The following is a 12095-nucleotide window of genomic DNA, read 5'->3' as shown; positions in this document are numbered from 1 at the left end:
TTAGATTAAAATTTAGGCTCCCTTGCACCTATAGTAGCGCTATTGTGTCAATTCTAAGAGACACATTTCTTGTTGAACTAAATACAGGGAAAATGTCGAACATGTCCACGAAAGCTTTTGATCTATTCTTCATAAAAAAAATATCAAGAGTTACGCTTGCGCCTTGAAGCTAGTGATATTCACCTATATTTTAGCATATTTGCCCAAAAGGACACGCAACGTTCCAAGGAGGAAAGGAACAATCGCGGTTTTGCTCCTTTTTTACTTTATTCTTATGGGAGATGACATTGCGGTGTAGGTAGTGCATCAAACGCGGCAGTTCCTTTCCTGAACCATTCGTCGCGTGGAATTTTGGGCTAATGCGCGTTTATGGAAATTTATGTGACGCACAATAAACAGCACAGGGTGTCTACTACCTGGAAAAACCTGGAAAACCTGGAATTATCAGGGAATTTTATTCAACCTGGAAAAAACCTGGAATTCTCAGGGAATTTGAATTACAATCAGGGAAAATATTTTGAGGCAGTTAGTCATGGTAGAATATGTTCACTTCAAAAGAATTTTTGCGTCAAAATCCAGAGATTACCATTACTTTCCAGAATACTCTCTTCAATAAAAAATATCCGGCTACGCCACTATCATAACGTTACTTAAGTTATTCAGTGAGGATCTTTTCAGATATGGAACTTTATCGCCTTATCTAAACATCAAATATCTTCAGGTATATTTGATCAGTATTGGATACACATATCTAGGGCTGGGGGCAGGGTTTTTTTTCATATACTTGGTCTCTATTTTTATTCAAATCTCTAATAAGTCTCTATTTATGATGAAAGGTCCCTATTTTAACCAATATGGTCTCTAAAGGATCTTTTTCCCTATCTTGCTCGTAGTGAATTCTGATGCAATATTCTATAAGGCCTCGAGAAACTTTCAAAGCCTGTTACGAGACTATTCAACTAATTCTTTTAGAAATTCTTCACATATTTCTAGAGAAAACATTCCAAGAATTTTCCTTGTGTTTTCTCCAGATATTTCATCTGGAATACTTTCAGGGACTAACGCAGGATTCTCTCCAGGAATTCTTCAAGAGATTCCTCTACCAATTCTACCAGCAATTTTTCAAAGGATGCTTAAGGAAATGTCACCAGAATTTAATTCAGGACATCCTCGAGCAATTCAACGTTACTACCTCCAGGCATTTCCTTAGAGATTACTTAAATTTTTTTTCCAAAGACTATTCTAGGACTTCCTCGAGATATTTTTTCAATAATTCTTCAACCGAATTTTCCAGCTGTAACTCTATCAGATCTTCCAAAGATTCCCACAGAATATCTTTCAAGAAGCCCGCAAAGGTTGATTCATAAGCTTTCAGTTTTTTTTTTAAGAATTTCTACGCCATTATGTCCACATTCACTCCAAAGAATTGTTGCAAAAAATCCTCGAGTAATTAATCAGTAAATCTATTAGAAACATTTCAAATTCGACCTGTGTTTCGTGGTTCAGTGACTCAATTATTTATTTTTGGAATTTCCTCTGCATTTCAACCAAGGATTACAGTTGTCCCAAACATTCCTCAATGAATCAAATAAAAAATACCATAGAATTCTCAAAAGTTCATCTAAGATTCCACTTTAGTTACTACTACAACTATTTTTCCAAGAAATCCTTAGATCATTCCTACCAATTTCTCAGCGATTTCGTTTTTCAAGGAGTTGCATCACAGAGATTGAAAATTGATCTGTTTTTTTTCAATAATTTTAGCAATTACTCTTAAATTTTGTCAAGAGTTTTTCTAAAAATCCTTTTTTATCAAGAATGACTTAAGAACTTACACAAGTTTTTTAGAGGTTACTCTAATATTTGCTTTGGAAATTCGTCACGAAAAACTTATGGTAGAATGCTGGGCAAAATCTGTGAAAACTTTATTGAGAAATCTCTTGATTTTACAGGAGGAGTTACTGATACTAGAATTTCCTGGATTTCTTGTTACTGTAATTTCCAAAGAAATCTTAGAAGCTATCTCTGGAGTAATTTCTCAAGATATCCTTAGAGAAATTCGTAGTCAAAATCTTAAAGAAATTCTGAAGGACAATTATGTAGGAAATCCTGAGAAATCCCTGAAGGCATTTCAGGTTGAATATTGCAACATGTGGGCCCAGATAGCGTAGCGGTAAACGCGCAGCTATTCAGCAAGGCCAAGCTGAGGGTCGTGGGTTCGAATCCCACCGGAGGATCTTTTCGGGTTGGAAATTTTCTCGACTTCCCAGGGCATAAAGTATCATCGTACCTGCCACACGATATAAGCATGCAAAAATGGTCATTGGCATAGTAAGCTCTCAGTTAATAACTGTGGAAGTGCTCATAAGAACACTAAGCTGAGAAGCAGGCTCTGTCCCAGTGGGGACGTAACGCCAGAAAGAAGAATTGCAACATGTTTAAAACGGGAGCCTTGGACGATGTTCTAGGAAACCGATGGGAAAGTCACCGAAAAAAAAACCTTGGGGACTAGAGATTTTCTTGAAAAATATCTGAAATTATATATGAAGTAATACCTGATGGAATCTTCGAGGTAATTCCTGTGATTTATTTTTGGAAAAATTCAGGTTGTTATTTAAGATATCCAAAATAAAATTCTTAGCGAAATACTTTAGGAAAATTCTTGAAGTGATTTTATGGGAAATAATTACTAAATGAACTCCTGGAGAAAAAATCAAATCTCTCAAATTAAAATATCTATCCATTTATCTAATTTGAAGAAATCTTCAGAGTTATATTTGGATCTTTGGGCAAATACCTGAGATTATTTCTGATGAAATTCTTTGAGAAAATCATTGAAAAAGCAGTAATACAAACACTATTATTTGTCGTAATATCTCGAGGAAGTTCAAACAAAAAAATATTCTCGGAGAAATGTCAGGTCTGATTCCATAAAAAATCAAACTCTTTTCTCCTAGTTCCTGTTAGGTTTCGATTTGTTTTTTGATTATTGTTAGGTCTCTTTTTTCAAGCAAGAGGTTTCTGAATTTTCTATTTTCAAAACACTCAGTCCCTACCAGCCATGCTTCATGAACAATTTCTAAAATTATTGGAAAATATTCGATTTCGGAAAAACCGATTTATTTTTTTACAACCATGGTTCATTCAGAGCTCTTGAAAGTTTTCGAATGAAATGCAATCAATTAATCATTTACCTAAATTACCACATTTGTAAATATTATAAAGGTCGGATTTGATTAAACGGAAACTTTATTATCCGTTTTCTAAACACGATTATAGACAGAAATTATAAAAACAAAATAAAAAAACACCATCATTATTAAATACAATTCACATGAATATTCGAATTAAGCTTTAATATTGTTAGCACATTGTTTTATAATGTCTAGAAGAGTGAATACACTTTAAAACAATTTTTAAAATTGGCATTAGTTTGTTTTAGTCATATCAAATTAAAGTATTTCTTGAACCTGGAACTAAGTTATAAAACCTGGAAAAAACCTGGAAATATCAGGGAATTTCATTTCGGTAAACGAGTAGACACCCTGAATAAACAGCAGGATTTTTAGTTGGATTTGACTATTTATTGGTACACCTACCCTAAAGTCAGGACTGGCAGCAGGTCTCTTTACAGATACTTTGTCACTACCGTAAAGTACCCACAGTACAGTGACAGTGAGCGAAATATGGTAGCATCACGATGTTTTGATGCAAATCTCTAAACAGTTTCATTGAAGGTTCCTAAAATCTCTTATTTAACCAAAATTGTGCTTTTCATGAAGCCACTTTTTACATTCTCTACTTGTGGTGGACTCTGGTGCAAAATTCTATAGGCTCCAGAGTGACTCTTACGCAATTATTTTACAGGTTCTACAGGAATTTAACAGATTCTTCGAGGAAATGCTTTAGGAATTATTCTCCAGATTTCTCTGCAATATTGGGGACGTATCTCCAAAAACTAATCTAGAAATGTTTCATCATTGATGTTTCTTTTCACTATCGTCGCCTTGAAACCAATGAACAGATGGTGAGTGCGCTACACGCAGAGAAATATATTGTAAATGCAAACGAAATCTGTATAGATTCAACAAATTTTATTGTTGACTCACGGCTTATCGGCATTTTTTGTTGACTCAATGATAACTTCCATTTATTCCTACAAAATAAATTGTTGTTTCTAAAATTGTCTCAAATTAGCCAGCTGTCAGAAACAAAAAGAAATGCAATTGAAACAAAAATATAATTTGTTGATTCTAAAAACACCCCATATTGAAGTAACAAAGAATGTGTGTTGAAAGAAAAACCAACTATTGTTGTTTCTACAATTCTGTTCATTGATATTAACAAAGTATTTCATTGATTTAAAAATAATTTTTTATTAACATTCCTACTAATTCAATGCGCAAGCTTTACAGATTATATTTGATCATTGAGTTTGTGTTTCGAATTAATAGGTGTAAGATGATATAGTCCGGTACCAACGCCGCTGCACAACCGACCGGTCGAAACAAATTTAGGAAATTCTGAAATAAACTAAATTAAAATAATCAACTTGTCGATTGTTGTTTCATTAATCGATTGTTTTTCATTACCTATAGCTTTCCTTCCTTTCGCATTTACACCAACAGTGGATAGTAAAATCATTTTTTTTTCATATGATTACTAAAATAATATTGTATTTAAATTAAACTACGACGGAAAATGTATACTCACCAAAGGTATTAAAATTGACATCTACCGAATATCCCATCAACACTTCTTTTTCAACTTTAAACAAAATTTAATTTTTGCCTCTAACTTCTCTGTTTATTTCTCAAATACAAAATGGCGACAAGAAAAAAAAAATTGATTCAACAAAATGATATTGTTGAAACAACAATTGTCATTTGTTGAAATGAAAATCGAGCATCAATATTTCATTCGGCACAGAGTTTTGTTGTTTCAAAAATATGCCGGATTAGAAACAATCCACCAGATGGGTTGATTCAATTCAAACAAGAATTGTTGGTTCTAATAGGCGCGTTCTTAGATTCAACCCTGCAATATTGTTCTGCGTGTAGTTGTACTCCTGGAATTTATCGAGGATCTGTCGCAGGGTAAACATTTGATCCGACGTCGACCAGCCCTCACAAAAACCAGCTTGGTATTCGCCGACGAAGGACTCTTCAAGGGGTCTCAATCTGTTGAACATAATTTGAACGTCGAATTGAGGAGCCTTTTTGAAGAGAGGATAGATGGGGTCATTCATCCAGCTAGCAGGCAGTTCTTATTTCATGCAGCTTAGACTGGCCCTTAAACAAAAAAGTTGTAAAACTCAACGGGGCACCCCCTAGATATGAGCCTTAGGGTAAGAAAAACGCTCTCTCAAAATTTCAACTCAATTGGTTGCTCCACCAGCTGGCGCATTCGATTTGAAGTTTGTATGGGATATTCGTCTCAGATATATAGAAAATTGATCCTATGTCACTGTTTCGTTCCGTATACTAATTTTTCGCGATCAAATAAGCCCAAAATGACAAATACACTAGTTGATACCCTAATGAACATAATTGCAGAAGGTTGTATCTGGATTTAATCTCATTTTCATTACTCTTTTAGTTGTTGAAAGTTAGGCTTAGATCAGCACTCCTGTACAGTCACTTATATGCATGCAACATGTGCCTCAGCTCACCCAGCGTCATAGGTGGCTATGATGCGCTTAGTGGCTACCTCAAAGCTATGTTGAAGAAATACAAGCAGTATTGCATGATATACTTCAGATGGTTAAAACACCAACTTTATTAATTTTGATCATGGTACAATCTTTTACAATATTCTTCGCTATTACATCAAGTAGTGTTTTTGACATTCTGGGTCCAATTGAACGCGATCATCAATTTTCCTGAACCAAACAGTAGATGATGTGCTGTTGCTCATATGTTTGAGCTTAAAATCCCATATTAATTTCAATTCCAATGCGCCAGCTCATGGAACGACCAAATGAGCTGAATTTTTCAGAAAGGCTTCCTCTAACCCCAAGAAATAATCCTGGGGGGTGCCCCGTGGAATCATACAACTTTATTTTTCTCCCATACTGAGCTGGGCCAGTCTAATGCAGCTGCTACTACCGTGCTCATCCTTCCCAGCAGCCTTGTTCTTCAGCTCCTTAATCGCCTTCTCAACCTCATTTAGTGATGGAGGCTCCACAGCTCGACCATCGTTCTCGATGTTTATTCTGTTCTCCGATGCTCTTGTGGCGAGTGTACTTTCGGAGAAAGCACTGGTCTCGATGGTGTCTGATGTAAGAAACTCTCGTATATTTCATTTCAAATGTTTTTTTTATAAAGTTACATAGTTTAGTTTGCTTAACCTATACATATAAGTTTGCTTATGTCTAGAATTTATCAGAGAAGTTTGGAGCTTACGTGAACGAAGAAAAAGGTTTTGAAAACATGTACTAGGCGATGATTTAACAATTCGTTGCTTCGGGTTTCAAGTGGTCATAAATATTAAACGTTGCGTCGTCTGTTACGCACGTTGTGCGGAAGAGGCATAGACGTAACGGTAATGTTTGTAAATTGAGTAAGGGTGAAAAGAGACTCAGCATTGTTCTACTTTTACCAGATGTTGGTCGAAGCAGAAGAATGTCAAGTGTGTTTTGTAATTTATTGTTTTGCTAGAAAGAAGGTTTCGTATTCTTGGCAAAGCAAAGAGTGCTTGCTCTGGAGGATTCATGCAACAATGTTGCGTGAGAAGAAATTTAGCAGACGATGTCTACAAGTGAATTGTAAGATACCTTCTGTGTTGATATATTGATAGCAGAATGGGTGAATGAAGATGCAGAGATGCCACACTCTATCATTCAGTAACGTTTCGAAGTACTCTATCCGGGATTATCACAAAAGGCCGAATAGGGCTCTGCACTGTTTTGATTTTGTATGGGATTTTGACTTTTACTGGCCTTGTTGTTTACAAATTTCATGGTAGAGTGAAAGAGACAGGAAGATTTTTGTGTAGAGCCCCATACATTCTAGCCTACCACAAAAGGCCGAATGCACAGAAGGCCGAATCACCTAAAGAATAAAGGTTGGATATGAAAAGAACAAGTCCATACTTAGTTAAATGCAGTCATGTCAGTAAACAGTGTAAAATTTACATGCGGCGAAGCCGTATTGAGGATAAAGGAACTGAGGCGGCAGAAGGCCGCCGAAGTCTCTGATATCCGAAGGGTGTGTATTGACTGTTTAACGATAAACTTGCGACGATCGACGCGCCACCATATTTCATATAACGGAGGTTATTAGAACTAACTTGGAGGTGATGATTTGGAGGTTATTTAGCAATTTGGAGGTTAAAATCACCTCCAAACACTAGCGATTTTGCGGTAGGATGTTGACGTTTGATCACGAATAGCATCTATTCGGTGTCATGCAAACAGCAAATCCAGGCGTTTGCCCGGTATAATGCAAACAGAGGATGTTTTTCCATTTTTAGGTCCGACGAGCGGCAGCGAGTTCGGACAGCAAGCGCTTGCCCGGTATAATGCCAACATAGTCTTTTACGAAACAAGCAGGAGAATGATTGCTGAGATAGGGTACAACAAGTGTTTGAGTGATCATAAGAATACTAAGAATACTTTTCATCGTACAATGCTCATTCGATTCTGACTCGGCAACTTGAATTTGGCAACTATTTCAAATGGCTAACACATTCATCAATAGAAAAACTTAAAAGTAGATGGAGATGAAGTATACCTTTTAATTCCGCTCCTTATCTTTGACAGATACGCGTATTTCGACTACCACTTGCAGTTTTCTTCAGTGTCAGTTACTCGTATCCACTGGATACTCAGAGGATTCAAACATTAATTGAAGACATTCATCAATGTTTTTTCCTTCTTTTGATCAAAGGCTGTTCTATATAGATTGATTTCACAGTGATTATTGTAGGGTTCTAGGTAATGCAGAGTATCCTGATCTAACAACTAACAATCCATTCCACCTGAACTTTCATCCGGCGGCTTATAGGTGATGTAAATTATCTTAACCTATCCCTGTTAATTACCCATTCGACCTAACGATTCATTAGAACTATCGGCCATTAGGTCCCTTTCGGCATAGCGGGATAGAACCGTTTAGACACGCTAATAAAACTGTGCATGCAGAAAAACCGCAATAAAATCGCCGTGATTCTTCGTCAAAATTTATAATGTGCGCCATCAAAATGTGCCCGTGTTACTCGAATCTAACAATTTAATCGGCCTTTTTCAGGGCTAACAAATGTGTACTAAGGAGTTAATCGTGTGATATTCCCTAATGTGTTCACCACATACTTGCTATAATCTCTTAATTCATCTTGTAGCATCATACAATATCGGCAATTTGAGAATGTATTTTTTTTTGCATTACATTTTAAAAGGTTGACCACCGAGTTTTTTTTTTTGTTTCAAAGGTTATGCTTCTGATTTGGTTTTACCCTAGTAGTATTATTAGGCCTTACAGACTCTGGTAGTTTTAAAAAATAAAATTTATAATAAATCTTCGAGCTGTTTAGTAGAATACCTATATATAGATGAAAAAACCGAATTTAGTTCTATACCATTTAATTCCACTAGAGTTTGTATCCTTTGACAGATACGCGTATTTCGACCTCAACTGTAAGGCCGTCTTCAGTGTCGAGTCTAGTACACGACACTGAAGACAGCCTTACAGTTGAGGTCGAAATACGCGTATCTGTCAAAAGATACAAACTCTAGTGGAATTAAATGGTATAGTACTAACACAATAAATTCGTTTTTTTTTCATCAACTTAGATAAAATTTGTTATTCTAACTACTATTTACAAGCCTACTAAAAAAGAAAAAAAAAATGATAACCTATAGTCGAAATCAGGTGGATGAAAATGATTTCTGTGGGCTCCGGGGTTAAAGGGTCTGGTAAAATGGCAATGATTTCAAGTAAAGCTTGATCTTTGGCTGTCCTTCCACTCATTCGAAAAGCTATTCTAAAATTCTAAGACAGTACTGAAAACGAAGCGTTTGGATGTGAGTTCGACCAAGGTATTGTCGAGAAAGCCAACGAATAGAAACTACAGCGTGTGATCTTGGACGCTAAACTATGAATGACCATATATTTTCAAAAATGTATGGCATATATATACAAGAAATTACTTACAACTAAATTTACCTACGGTTACCTGAGCACCCAAACGGTTGGCCCTCTCGGTCGCGGCGCCCTTCTCGGCTACTGTCTATGTTTTATTATTCTACCTTTTGGGTTTCTCTCTTTCAAACTACCCTTGCGCATGGAATAGATAATTACTCTTTTGTTTAAAACCGAGATGCGTGCGTTGCCTGATTTGAGGGATGATTTTATTGCTCGGGGATTTTGGCCACGCTCATTAAGATGAAGTGGCGTGTAACTCAAAGAATCATTAGAATCATCATTGATGTAATAGTAGTAGTGTCGCCTTTCCATGTATATTTTCAAAACAAATAAACAAAAAATATAACATTTGTGTTAAGCATATTTTTATGTAAACACATGGGAAATTTAGTAGATTGACGAGTATTGGATATCAAAATCAACTCTTCAATCGTACATATCAAAAGAAAACATTACAATTTTATGAAGGGCAACGGAATTTCTCTGTTTTTAATTGGATTTATCGCATATTTTTGTTATGCATCGGTACGGTTTATGTTTGCAAGGGATGGCAGTGTTGCCAGGTGATTCGTGAAGATTTGTCTAGCAATTGTTATATGTTTTTTTCGGAACATTTGCTGCAACATTATAAAAACTTATCATTTGAAAATAGTTTTGCATCACAAGATCAACTGATTTAATAAAGAGTTCTGTTTGATCTTTCGACCTTGACACTTGCTTTTGCCGGGGCGAGCGACGAGGGCAGGATCAAACATGTCGCGCGTTGGTCTAGTAAGTGAAAAAGTGGCGTGATCGGTGAGTTCGGTTGGAGTAACTGAAAAAGTGCCGCGATCGGTTAGTTCTGTTTGATCCTTCGCACCTTGACGCTTGCTCCTTGGGGATCCTAATACATTTCCCCGATACATTACCCCCGAAAACCATCACCCCGAAAGTCAATTACCCCGAATGGTCAAGTACCCCGAAAACCAATACCCCGAAATCCATTACCCCGAATAGTTCCGTTACCCCGAAATACCATTTCCCCCGAATGGACCATAACCCCGATTTTCTTGGCACGAAAAATTGAAGATCCGACAAATGAATCCCATATACCTATTTCATAGAATTTTGATTTTCATTCGAATTCATGTTCTTCATGTTATCAAAGATTTATTATTCTTTTATTCAACAGCTATTCTTCATGAGCCAAGTGAGAACCCAAATTTTACTCACAGGCATGTACTTGATTTTGTGCGAATGATTGTGTTCACAGCAATAAATCATTTTTCGAGCTGATGATAATGCTGACATGTTAATATTAGAGACCTTTCCCACCCTCTTTCAAAAGCGTTATATTATTTGGTAATGTATAATTATATTTTTATATTGCTGGAGGCAATGCGAGTTCAACATATTCTAAAATGTCATTAGACTATGGTTTGAAAAATGTCAGATGAAAATGTTAACTGTTATTAAACTGACCACTATTTCAAAAGCACATCGCTAAAGAATAGCCTATGATAAAAGAAGAAAAAATCACTGTTGAAAGCGTCAATAATTATGATGCCAACAATCACTGTGCTAGTGCAACTTCCAAAAGAATAGCCGATAACTAAAAGAAGGACAAATCTCTTGTTGGAAATTGTAATATTGACAAGATGTAATACAGACAAGTAATCCAGGGGCTTATTTTCATTTAGTTTTTGAAGTCACTGTCAACTTTGAATTTCGCTCAAGACAATTTTGTCAAACTTCAACCCAAACGGTACAACTCGTAAGAACAGCCTATAACTCAATGAAGAGAAAATAATTGATTAAAATTTTTACACTGCCATTATACAACCTCGAAAGAACAGCCAATGATTGAAAGAATAAAAAATCACTAATAGGAATAGTAGTAGTTACTAAGCCGAAAACTTTCAGGCTCAAATTCGCAAGCTGCCTTGAAGAATTTCTTGAAGTGCATCACAGATTTTCGGGGAAGTGTCGTATTAGGGGAACTGGTTTTCGGGGTAATTTACCATTCGGGGTAATGGTTTTCGGGGTAATGTGTCATTCGGGGTAACGTTGCATTCGGGGTACTGGGCAGTGCGTCAAGAAAGCCCGAACAGTTTTTTTTTTAATTCTTTTTGGGTCGCGCGCTTATTTTTTTTCCTGAGTGCTTTTTTATAGCCGAGCAAACGAGTGAAGCCGAAAGTGGATTGTGGCTGCTCAGTCAAGGATAACGGATCAATTGGTGAGCTCGTTTCATGCTACTATTTCTAATCTATAAAATATGTATGACTGCACATTCAATCGTTACAATGGTGGGATGTAAATATGATTTTTCAACAAACTATGGATGGTTCGTCACTGTGAGTGTCGACACAAACTCTGATTCAGGATTTTTTTATGTTTAACTTTTTTTTCAGAACACCTCTTATATACCTTTATTTTTGTAATTAAAAAAAACTTTGAATGGTTCGACACTACAAGTGTAGACTTGCGAAAGGTTCACTTTATTCAACAAACTTTGGATGGTTCGCCACTGTAAGTGTCGGCATAAGAATAAGAGTGTTCTATGATGTCCCAACCAATTTTTTGTTTCTTTTCAAATGAGTAAAATATAATAACACATGCTTTCGTCCTGACAGCTGTAGGAATGTTACATTTAGGTATTTGTTCAACAAACTTTGAATGGTTCGTCACCTCAAGTGTCGGCATAATTTTCCTCTACATAGAAATTGTTCATATCAAATGAAAATATTATATTTACGTATAAGCATGTATATATCTCACAAATCATTGTTTATCATGGTCTAATCGCTTATCAAAGTGAATCCTATGACCCAACGATCCTCCCCATTAACAAACATCCCTCCCAGTAACCTTTGTGGAGATGCAGAGGCAAACACGGTCTCCAAAAAGCAAAGGTTACACACTAACATTCCTTCCCCCAATCCCACCTGACTGCAAGGACGTGGCCGGCGCCGT

This window comes from Aedes aegypti, chromosome 3, assembly GCF_002204515.2.
Source record: "Aedes aegypti strain LVP_AGWG chromosome 3, AaegL5.0 Primary Assembly, whole genome shotgun sequence".
In the NCBI taxonomy this organism is placed as follows: domain Eukaryota; kingdom Metazoa; phylum Arthropoda; class Insecta; order Diptera; family Culicidae; genus Aedes; species Aedes aegypti.
The sequence above is the reverse complement of the archived record's forward strand: the minus strand, read 5'-3'. Positions refer to the sequence as shown.